The sequence below is a fragment of the Enhydra lutris genome, unplaced genomic scaffold, assembly GCF_002288905.1.
Source record: "Enhydra lutris kenyoni isolate GAN:26980312 unplaced genomic scaffold, ASM228890v2 scaffoldscaffold50, whole genome shotgun sequence".
Lineage (NCBI taxonomy): Eukaryota > Metazoa > Chordata > Mammalia > Carnivora > Mustelidae > Enhydra > Enhydra lutris.
In genome coordinates, this window is record NW_019154134.1 from 25,505 (window position 1) to 36,027 (window position 10,523).

Sequence of the window (10,523 nt, forward strand, 5' to 3'; positions counted from 1 at the left end):
TTTATTATATGAATATATAAGAGTTAGTTTAGCCATTCACCTCTTGGAAGACTTTTGGGTTGTTTCTGGTTTGGGACTATTATACGTAAAGTTGCTGTGAACATCATGTAGAAGTTTCTGTGATTTAAATTTACATTTTTCTGGCATATATATCCAGGAATGTAATTTCTGTATCATATGGCAAGTGTGTTTTTATTTTTATAAGAAACTACCAGACTTTTCCAAAGGACTCTGCCATTTTGTATTCTCAGCAGCAGTTTATGAGAGATCCAGTTTTTCCATATTCTCACCAGTATTTGATACTGTCATGATTTCTTATTTCACCTATTCTAATAGTTGTATGATAACTCATTTTTGTTTTAATTTGCAGTTCTGTAATGACTAATGATGTTGATCGTGCTTTCACATGCTTATTTGCTGTCCATATACCTTTTTCAGTGAGAGAAATTTAGTGTTTTGCCCATTTTCTAAATGGATTTTTAATTACTTTCGCATTTTGAGAGTTCTTTATATATTTTAGGTAGGTGTCCTTTGTCAGACACGTAGTTTGGAAATACTGTCTTTAGTCTGCTGTTTGTCTTTTTTTTTTAAGATTTTATTTATTTATTCGACAGAGAGAGATCACAAGTAGGCAGAGAGGCAGGCAGAGAGAGAGAGAGAGAGAGATGAGGAAGCAGGCTACCTGCCGAGCAGAGAGCCCCATGCGGGACTCGATCCCAGGACCCTGAGATCCTGACCTGAGCCGAAGCTCACAGAGGCTTAACCCACTGAGCCACCCAGGCGCCCTGCCGTTTTTCTTTTTATCCTCTAGACAGGATATTCTTAAAACAAAAGCTTTTAATTTTCAGTGAAGTACAATTTATGAATTTTTTCTTTTATGGATCATGGTTTGGCATCATATCTAAGAACTGTCCACATGCCCTAAGTCCTGAAGATTTTTCTCCTCTATCTTCTAAAAAGTTTTTTTGCTTTAAGTTTTATGTTGGCACCTGTGGTTCGTTTTGAGTTAATTTTTATATAAGGTGTAGGGTTTAGGTTGAGAATCAATTTTTTGTTTATGGATGACCAGTGGTTTCAGTACCATTTGTTGAAAAAGGCTAACCTTCCTCTGCTGAATTACATTTGTACCTTTGTCAAAAATCAGTTAGCAAACAAAGCTAAACAAAGGGAAAGGGTGTATTGGGGATTTGAGGAAAATGCTTTTGTATTCTACAGGGCATGGAAATATGCAGGAGTTGGTGGGAGTCATGGTGAGACCATAAGAGAGGAAGTTTGCCTTAGCATGAAGTTATACCATGACGAATACAATTTTTTTTTGAGGGAGGGGGAGAGTCGGAGGGAGAGAGAGAGTCTTAGGCATGCTCCGCATCTAGTTCAGAGCCCACAATGGGGCTTAATCTAACAACCCTAAGATCGTAACCAGAGCTGAGATCAAGAGTCAGACACTTAATTGACTGAGCCATTGAGGTGCCCATGAAGAATACCATTGTGTGTTAAATAAATAAAAGGAAAGAAATCAGGTCCTTGGTGACATATTTATGACCCCGGGTCAAACTAATGATGCCTGCTTACTTCTGGACTTCAGTTATGTAAGCCAATAAATCTTCTTTATGGCTTTAAAAAATAAGTTGTCCTGGGGCGCCTGGGTGGCTCAGTGGGTTGGGGCCTCTGCCTTCGGCTCAGGTCATGATCCCAGCGTCCTGGGATTGAGCCCTGCATCGGGCTCTCTGCTCTGCGGGGAGCCTGCTTCCTCCTCTCTCTGCCTGCCTCCCTGCCTGCTTGTGATCTCTCTCTCTGTCAAATAAATAAATAAAAATAAAAAAATAAGTTGTCCATACTTGTGTGGGTCTACTTCTGGGTTCCTTATTCTGGTTTGTTGAACTCTGTATGTATCTCTCTTCTAATAGCACGTTCTGTAGATTACTGTAACTATATGGTGAAATTGGTTGAAGTAAGTCCTCCCACTTTATTCTTCGTTTCAAGATTGTTTTAGCTATTCTAGGGTCTGTGCCTTTACATGTATATGTTAGAATAAACTTGTCAGTAGTACGAAAAAATACCTTGCATGATCGTATTTTGAGGAATTGTGTTAAACCTAGAAATGAAAGTGGAGGTGGGAAGAAATTGACCTCTTTACTATGTTGAGTCTTCCAAGCCACAAATATTATGTTTCTCTCTCCATTTACTTAGATATTCTTTTGTTTCTTTCATCAGAATTTTTGAAGTTTCAGTCTGTAAGTTGTGTGCATATTTTTGTTATACTTTTAGATTTTCATTTTTTGAGCAATTGTGAATGGCATTGAGTCTTTTTTTTGGCATCAAGTTTTTAATTTCAGTTTCTACATGAAATTTCAGTTTTCTATAAACTAAATTTCAGTTTCTACAATCATATTATATAGAAATAAAATAGATTTTCATTTGTTGTATCCTGTGACCTTGATGAAGTCACTTAGTTCTACCAGTTTTCTTACAGATTCTTGTGGGATTTTCTTTGTACATAATTTGCAAATTTGCAAATAAGGACAGTAGTGTTTCTTCCTTTTAATCTCTATGCCTTTTCTTTCTTTTTCTGGCCTTATTGCACTGGCTAGAACTTCTAATCCTATGTTGACTAAGAATAGTGAGAATGGACATCTTTCCTTTGTTCTTGATCTAATGGGGGGGGCGGGTAATTTAGTCTTGCAACCTGAAGTATCGTTTACTGTAAGTTTGTGTGGATGCACTTTATTAAATTGAGAAAGATCTCCTCTGTTCTTAGTTTTCTGAGTTTCTTTTTTTTAAATCATGAATGGGTCTTGGATTTTGTCCAATGCTTTTTCTGCAGCATGGTATATGATTGTATAATTTTTCTTCTTTAGCTTGTTGATACTGTGAATTAATGCTAATTAATTTTCAAATATTGAACCAGCCTTGCACCCCTGGAATAAAGTCCACTAGTTTTGATGTGTAATTCTTTTTACATGTTGCTGAATTCCATTTACTCCTATTTTATTCAGGATTTTTATATTTATATTTATGAGGGATATTGATTTGTAGTTTTTTGTGCTGCCTTTTTCTGCTTTGGTATCAGTAAAATTGGCTTCATAAAATGAATTAGGGAGTGTTTTCTCATGGTTCCTGAATGGCTTAGTCTGTTAGAGGTCCTACTCTTGGACTCAGCTTATGTCATGAACTCAGGGTTGTGAGATTGAGTCCTGTGTTGGGCTCTGTGCTCAGTGAGGAGTGTGCTTCTCTCCCTCTGCCCCTCCTCCACTTGTGCACTCTTTCTCTCTCAAATAAATCAATATTTTTTTTTTTAAAAAAGCATTTTCTAGAAGAGATTGTGTATAATTGATGTTAATTCTTCTTTAAAAATTTGAAAGAATTCTCCAGTGAAACAGTCTAGGCCTGGAAACTCTTTTTGGGGAATTTTTAAACTATGAATTCAATTTGTCTGCTAGCTATAGGACTATATAGATTATCCATTTCATGTTGGGTCAGTATTGTAGTAATTGTTTTTCAGCAGTTGGTCCACTTTATTTAAATTGTTGAATTCAGGGTGCCTGGGTGGTTCAGTGGGTTAAGCCTCTGCCTTCAGCTCAGGTCATGATCTCAGGGTTCTGGGATTGAGTCCTGCATCGGGCTCTCTGCTTGGCAGGGAGCCTACTTCCTCCTCTCTCTCTGCCTGCCTCTCTGCTTACTTGTGATCTCTCTCTGTCAAATAAATAAATAAAATCTTTTTTTTAAAAGATATCAGAGAAAGTGAGCACAGGCAGACAGAGTGGCAGGCAGAGGCAGAGAGAGAAGCAGATTCCCTACTGAGCAAGGAGCCTGATGTGGGACTCGATCCCAGGACGCTGGGATCATGACCTGAGCCGAAGGCAGCCGCTTAACCAACTGAGCTACCCAGGCGTCCCTAAATAAATAAAATCTTTAAAAAAAAAAAAATTCTTCAAAAAAAATTGTTGAGTTCACATGCATATAGTTGTTCATAATATCCCCTTATATTCCTTTTAATATCTCAGGAATCTGTAGTGATAGCCCATTTCACTGGGAATATCAGATTGGCCATCTTTTTTTTTTAAAGATTTATTTATTTATTTTAGAGAGTGTGTGCATGAGTGGGGGAGAGGGGCAGAGGGAGAGATTCTCAAGCAGACCCCTCCCTGAATGTGCAGCCCAACATGGGGCTCCATCCTACAAGCCTGAGATCATGACCCAAGCCAAAACCAAGAGTTGACCTCTTAACTGACTGAGCCACCCAGGTGCCCCTGGATTGTCCATCTTGATAGAGTTTGTCAGTTAATGAATTTACTAATTTTAGTAGTTTTCAAAGCACCAGCTTTTTGTGCCATTGATTTTTTCTGTTTTTCTGTTTTGTTTTTATTGATTTATATATTTGTTTTAAAATAGATAAATTGAGGTATAATTTACATGTCATAAACTTTACCTATTTTAAGAAACAGACAAATTTTAATAAATTCATTTACTTGTGTGACCATCCCCACTGTCCAGTTTTAGAACGTTTTCTTCACCCCATAGATTTCCTTTGTGTCTGTGGTCAGTTTCCAGCCCCAGCCCCAGGCAACCACTGAACAGCTTTCAGTTTGTATAGTTTTTTCTTTTGTAGAAATTTCATACTAATGGAGTCATACAATATGTAGTTTTTATGTTGGCTTCCTTCACTTTGCACAGCATTGTTGAGATTCATCCTTACTGTAGCATGTATCAGCCCTTCATTGGTTTTACTGTTGAATAGTGTTTCATTGTAGGGCTATACCGCATTTTGTTTCTACATGTGTCCTTTGATAGCCATAAACTGGAATCAACCTATATATCTATTATGAAAAATATAGCTATAAACATTTGCTGCAGTCTTTGTATGAACATGTGTTTTAATTTCCCCTGGGTATATACCTAGGAATTCAGTTTCATTGATTTATGACCTTGTATTTGTTTTAAGATTTTATTGATTCATTTATTCATGAGAGACAGAAAGAGAGAGAGAGAGGGAGGCAGAGGCAGAGGGAGAAGCAAGTTCCCCAAGGAGCAGGGAGCCTGATGCAGGACTTTATCCCAGGACCCTGGGATCATGACCTGAGCCGAAGGCAGAGGCTTTAACCCACTGAGCCACCCAGGTGCCCCTTTTTTCTAGTTTCTTGAGGTGGGAATGTAGTTGACTGATGGGAGAACTTTTACCTTTAGTGCTATATTTCCCTGTCAGAACAATTTTAGTTGCATCCACAGATTTTGATAAGTGTTTTTTCATTTTCATTCAGTTTAGCATATTGTTAAATTTCCTTTGAGACTTACTCATTGACCCATGGATTACTTAGAATTGTGTTGTTTTATTTCCAAGTGTTTGGAGATTTTCCTCTTAACTTTTCTGTTACTGATTTTCAGTTTAATTCCAGTATGGTCAAAGCATATATTCTGTTTGTTTGTTTCTTTAAAATTTTCTGAGATTTTTTTTTTTTACCCTGGATAAGATAAGAATGGTCCATGGGTGCTTGAGAAGAATATATATTCTGCTCTCGGGTGGAATGTTCTGTAAGTGTCAATTAGGTCCTGTTAGTTAATGGCGTTGTTTACTTTTTCTGTATTCTAGTTAGTAATTTTGTCAATTGTTGAAAAAGAGTTTAATTGATTGTTCACTTCTTCAGTGCCCTTGTTGTTAGTTCTGTCAGTTGTTGTCAGATTGTCGATGTCTCCAACTTTAATGATGGATCTGTCTATTTTACATTTAAGTTATGTCAGATTTTGCTTCATGTATTTTGAAGTGCTCTTGTTTGGTATGTATACATTTAAGATGGCTATGTCTTCCTAGAAAATTGACCCTTTTATCATTATACAAAGTCCTTCGTTGTCTCTTGTAATTTTCTTTGGGTAAATAGACATTTAAGATTGTTAAATATTGCGGTGCCTGGTTGGCTCAATTGGTTAAGCAACTGCCTTCAGCTCAAGGCATGATCCTGGAGTCCTGGGATCGAGTCCCACATCAGGATCCCTGCTCAGCAGGGAGTCTGCTTCTCCCTCTGACTTCTCCCCTCTCATGCTCTCTCTCTCTAATAAAATAAAATCTTTAAAAAAAAGATTGTTAAATATTCTTACTGGATAAATTGACCTTTTTGTTGTTTTGAAATGTTTCTCTTTATCTCTCCTAGTCTATCTTCTTTTTTTTTAAAGTTTTTTTTAAATATTTTATTTATTTATTTGACACAGAGAGAGAGAGAGATCACAAGTAGGCAGAAAGGCAGGCAGAGAGAGAGGGGGGAAGCAGGCTCCCTGCTGAGCAGAGAGCCCGATGCGGGGCTCGATCCCAGGACCCTGAGATCATGACCTGAGCCGAAGGCAGAGGCTCAACCCACTGAGCCACCCAGGCGCCCCTCTCCTAGTCTATCTTCTTAAGGCCTACTTATTCTGATATTGATAGAGCCACTGCAGCTTTCTTATAATTAGTGTTTGCATGGTATATATTTTCCCATTCTTTGTATATAAAGTGCATTTTCTGTAGAAAGGATATTATTGGGTCTTGCTTTTTTTTAATCCCTCTCTTTTAATTAGAATTTTCAGATCACCTTACATTTAATGTAATATGTCTACCGTCTTACTCTTTGTTTTCTTCTTATCCCAACCATTGTTTATTTCTTCATTCAACTTTTCATGCCTTCTTTTAGATTGAGTATTGTTTGGTATTCCATTTTATTTCTGATATTTATCACATATCCTCTTTAATTTTTAAGTGGTTATTCTGGGGTTTATACTATGCACCTTTAATCTATCAACATAAATATAATAAAAATAATATTATACCACTTTTCATATAATGCAGGTACCCTTTATACTTCCATTTTTCTCCTTTTGTGTGTTTGTGCTATTGTTGCCTCACATTTTACTTCTGCAATATTTTTAGCCTCACATTATGTTGTTATTTTTGCTTTAAACAATCAATTATCTTTTAAAGAAACTAGAAAGTGAGAAGTTTTTCATATGTAACCTATGTATTTATCATTTCTGTCACTTTACATAGATCCAGGTTTCCATCTGGTGTCATTGTCCTTCAGACTGAAGAACTTCCTTTAATGTTTCTTGCAGTACAGATCTTCTGGTTACATTTTTTTTGTTTGTTTTTTGTTTGAAAAAAATATTATTTCACCTTCATTGTTGAAAGGTACTTTTGCTGGATATAGAATTCTAGACTGATACTTTTTTTCTTTCAGTTTTTTTGAAGTTGTTACTCCTCACTGTTCTGCCTTGTGTTGTTTCTAATGAGAATTTTATAGTCTTTCTTTTTTGTTTCTCTGTATTTAATGTTTCTTTTCCTCTGGCTGCTTCTAAATTTTTCTCTTTATCTATGAAACTTGATTATGATGGACCATAGTGCATTTTTCTTGATGTTTATCCTTCTTGGGACTTGTTGAGTGTCTTGAGTTTGTGGATCTAAAAGTATAGAAAGTTTTTAGAAAGTCTTTAGAAAGTTTTGAGCTATATTCAAATATTATTACACACACATACGCAATTATGGAGCTCCAATTTTACTTATGCTAGACAAATTGATATTTTCCCACATTTCTTCTCTGTGTGTTTCTGGATATTTTCTGTTACTATGTTTTCAAGTTGAGTGATCTTCTTTAGTGTCTAGGCTGCTGTTAAAACTAGTGAAGTTTTCATTTCATATATGTTCTTTTTCATTTTCTAGAAATTCTGTTTCATTCTTTCCTTTCTATCATTGTCTCCATGTTTTCCTTTAAATCCTTGAGAGTATTTACAATAGCTGTTTTAAAGTCATTGTCTGCTAATTTAATTACCTTTGTTATTTCTTGCGATGATTTTCTTCCTGGTTTTAAGTCACAATTTGCTGATTATTTGCATGCCTAGTAATGTTTTCATTGGATGGTAGATATTGTAAATGCTACATTGTTGAATGTTTGGGTTTTGTTGTCTTTCTTTAAAAAAGTATTGAAATTTGTTTGGGAAGGCAGTTATTTGCTGATCTGGTTGATCTTTTCACGACTTGTTTTTAAATTTTGTTAGGACAGGTCTATAGAAACCTTTGCATTGGACTAATCAGCGCTGCTACTAAGTTGTGATCTTTTTTTGGCTGTTCATAATGATTTTTATATTCTGGCTGAATGGAACCCAAATATTTATCATCCCTGTGTGAGCTTCAGAATTCTTCAGCTTATAGCTCCCTTGTTCTTTGTTCAGCTTCTGGAGAGTTATCAGTCTATATGTACTCAACTATTGTTCATCTAGAGACTTGGGAATGTTATCCAGACTTCTGGAGTTCTTTATGTAGCTCCATTCTCTGTTCCACAAATTCTAGCTGCTTCGGTCTCCCCAAACTCTTAATTTCTACTCCTGAATTCAGCAAGATCACTTTTTTATTCTTGGGTGTCTCCTTTTTTGCCCCATGGTCTGAAAATTACCTCCGGGCAAAATACTAGAGATCCTAGAACTCACCTTATTTGTTTCCCTTCTCTTGGTCTCACACTCCTTTTAAACCAGTGTCTAAGAGTATTTTCCACATATTTTCATCAGTGTTCAAGGTTGCTTATAATGATATGGTTCCTTCCACATGAGCAGAAGTAAAAGTTATCCCTTTGCTTTTTGTACTAACATTGTGTCCTATGAATCATTGTATATTAATTTATAGAGATGTTTATTTTTTATAGCTTTCTAAAACTCTATTATATCATAGTTTATTCAGTCAATCTATAGTTTGCCATTTAGGTAGTTTCTAATCTTTTTGCAATTATAAATAATGCTGTAATGAATAATCTGGTACATATGTGTTTTCATAATTTTTGAGGTGTGTCTTAAGCATATATTCCTAAAAATGTAGTTACTTACACCATACACAAAGATAAACTCGAAATGGATAAAAGACCTCAACATGAGGTAGGAATCCTTCGGAATCCTAGAGGAGAACATAGGCAGTAACCTCTTCGACATTGGCCACAGCAACCTCTTTCAAGATAAATATCTCCAAAGGCAAAGGAAACAAAAAATGAAAATGAATTTTTGGGACTTCATTAAGATAAAAACTTCTGCACAGCAAAGGAAACAGTCAACAAAACAAAGAGGCAACCCACAGAATGGGAGAAGATATTCACAAATGACAGTACAAAGGGCTGATACCCAGAATCTATAAAGAACTCCTCAAACTCAATACACACAAAACAGATAATCATGTCAAAAAATGGGCAGAAGACATGAGCAGACACTTCTCCAGTGAAGACATACAAATGGCTAACAGACATGATGAAAAAATGTTCATCATCATTAGCTATCAGGGAGATTCAAATCAAAACCACATTGAGATACCACCTGACACCAGTTAGAATGGCCAAAATTAACAAGACCGTAAACAACATGTGTTGGAGTGAATGTGGAGAAAGGGGAACCCTCTTACACTGTTGGTGGGAATGCAAGTTGGTGCAGCCACTTTGGAAAACAGTGTGGAGATTCCTTAAGAAATTAAAAATAGAGCTTCCCTATGACCCTGCAATTGCACTACTGGGTACTTACTCCAAAGATACAGATGTAGTGAAAAGAAGGGCCATCTGTCCCCCAGTGTTCATAGCAGCAATGGACACAGTCACCAAACTGTGGAAAGAACCAAAATGCCCTTCAACGGATGAATGGATAAGGAAGATGTGGTCCGTATACCTGATCAAGTAGTATGCCTCCATCAGAAAGGATGAATACCCAACTTTTGTATCAACATGGACGGGACTGGAAGAGATTATGCTGAGTGAAATAAGTCAAGCAGAGAGAGTCAATTATCATATGGTTTCACTTATTTGTGGAGCATAAGAAATAACATGGAGGACATGGGGAGATGGAGAAGAGAAGGGAGTTGGGGGAAACTGGAGTGGGAGACGAACCATGAGAAACTGTGGACTCTGACAAACAATCTGAGGGTTTTGGAGGGGTAGGGGGTGGGAGGTTGGGTGAGCCTGGCAGTGGGTATTATGGAGGGCGCATATTGCATGGAGTACTGGGTGTGGTGCATAAATAAATGAATTCTGGAACACTGAAAAGAAATTTTAAAAATAAATTTAAAAAATTTTTTAAAGTGTGATTACTAAGTCATAGGGCAAATGCATATATAGGTTTGTTAGATATAACTGTTTCCCTCCATATAAATTTTACTGTTTTGCATTCCTACCAGTAGATGAGAAAGCTTATTTTCCCATAGCCTCCTCTATAGAGTATGTTGTCAAGATTTTTAATTTTTGCTAATGTGATTATTTAAAAATTTTGAAAATAGTTTTTTTCAAAGATTTTATTTATTTATTTGACAGACAGAGATCACAGGCAGGCAGAGAGGCAGGCAGAGAGAGAGGGAGAAGCAGGCTCCCCGCTGAGCAGAGAGCCTGATGCAGGGCTTGATCCCAGGACTCTGGGATCATGACCCAAGCTGAAGGCAGAGGCTCTAACCCACGGAGCCACCCAGGTGCCCCTCAAGATAGTTTTGATTAGAGCTTCTCTCACTATGATTAAATTTAAAGATCTTTTCACATATTTGAGCCTGTTTA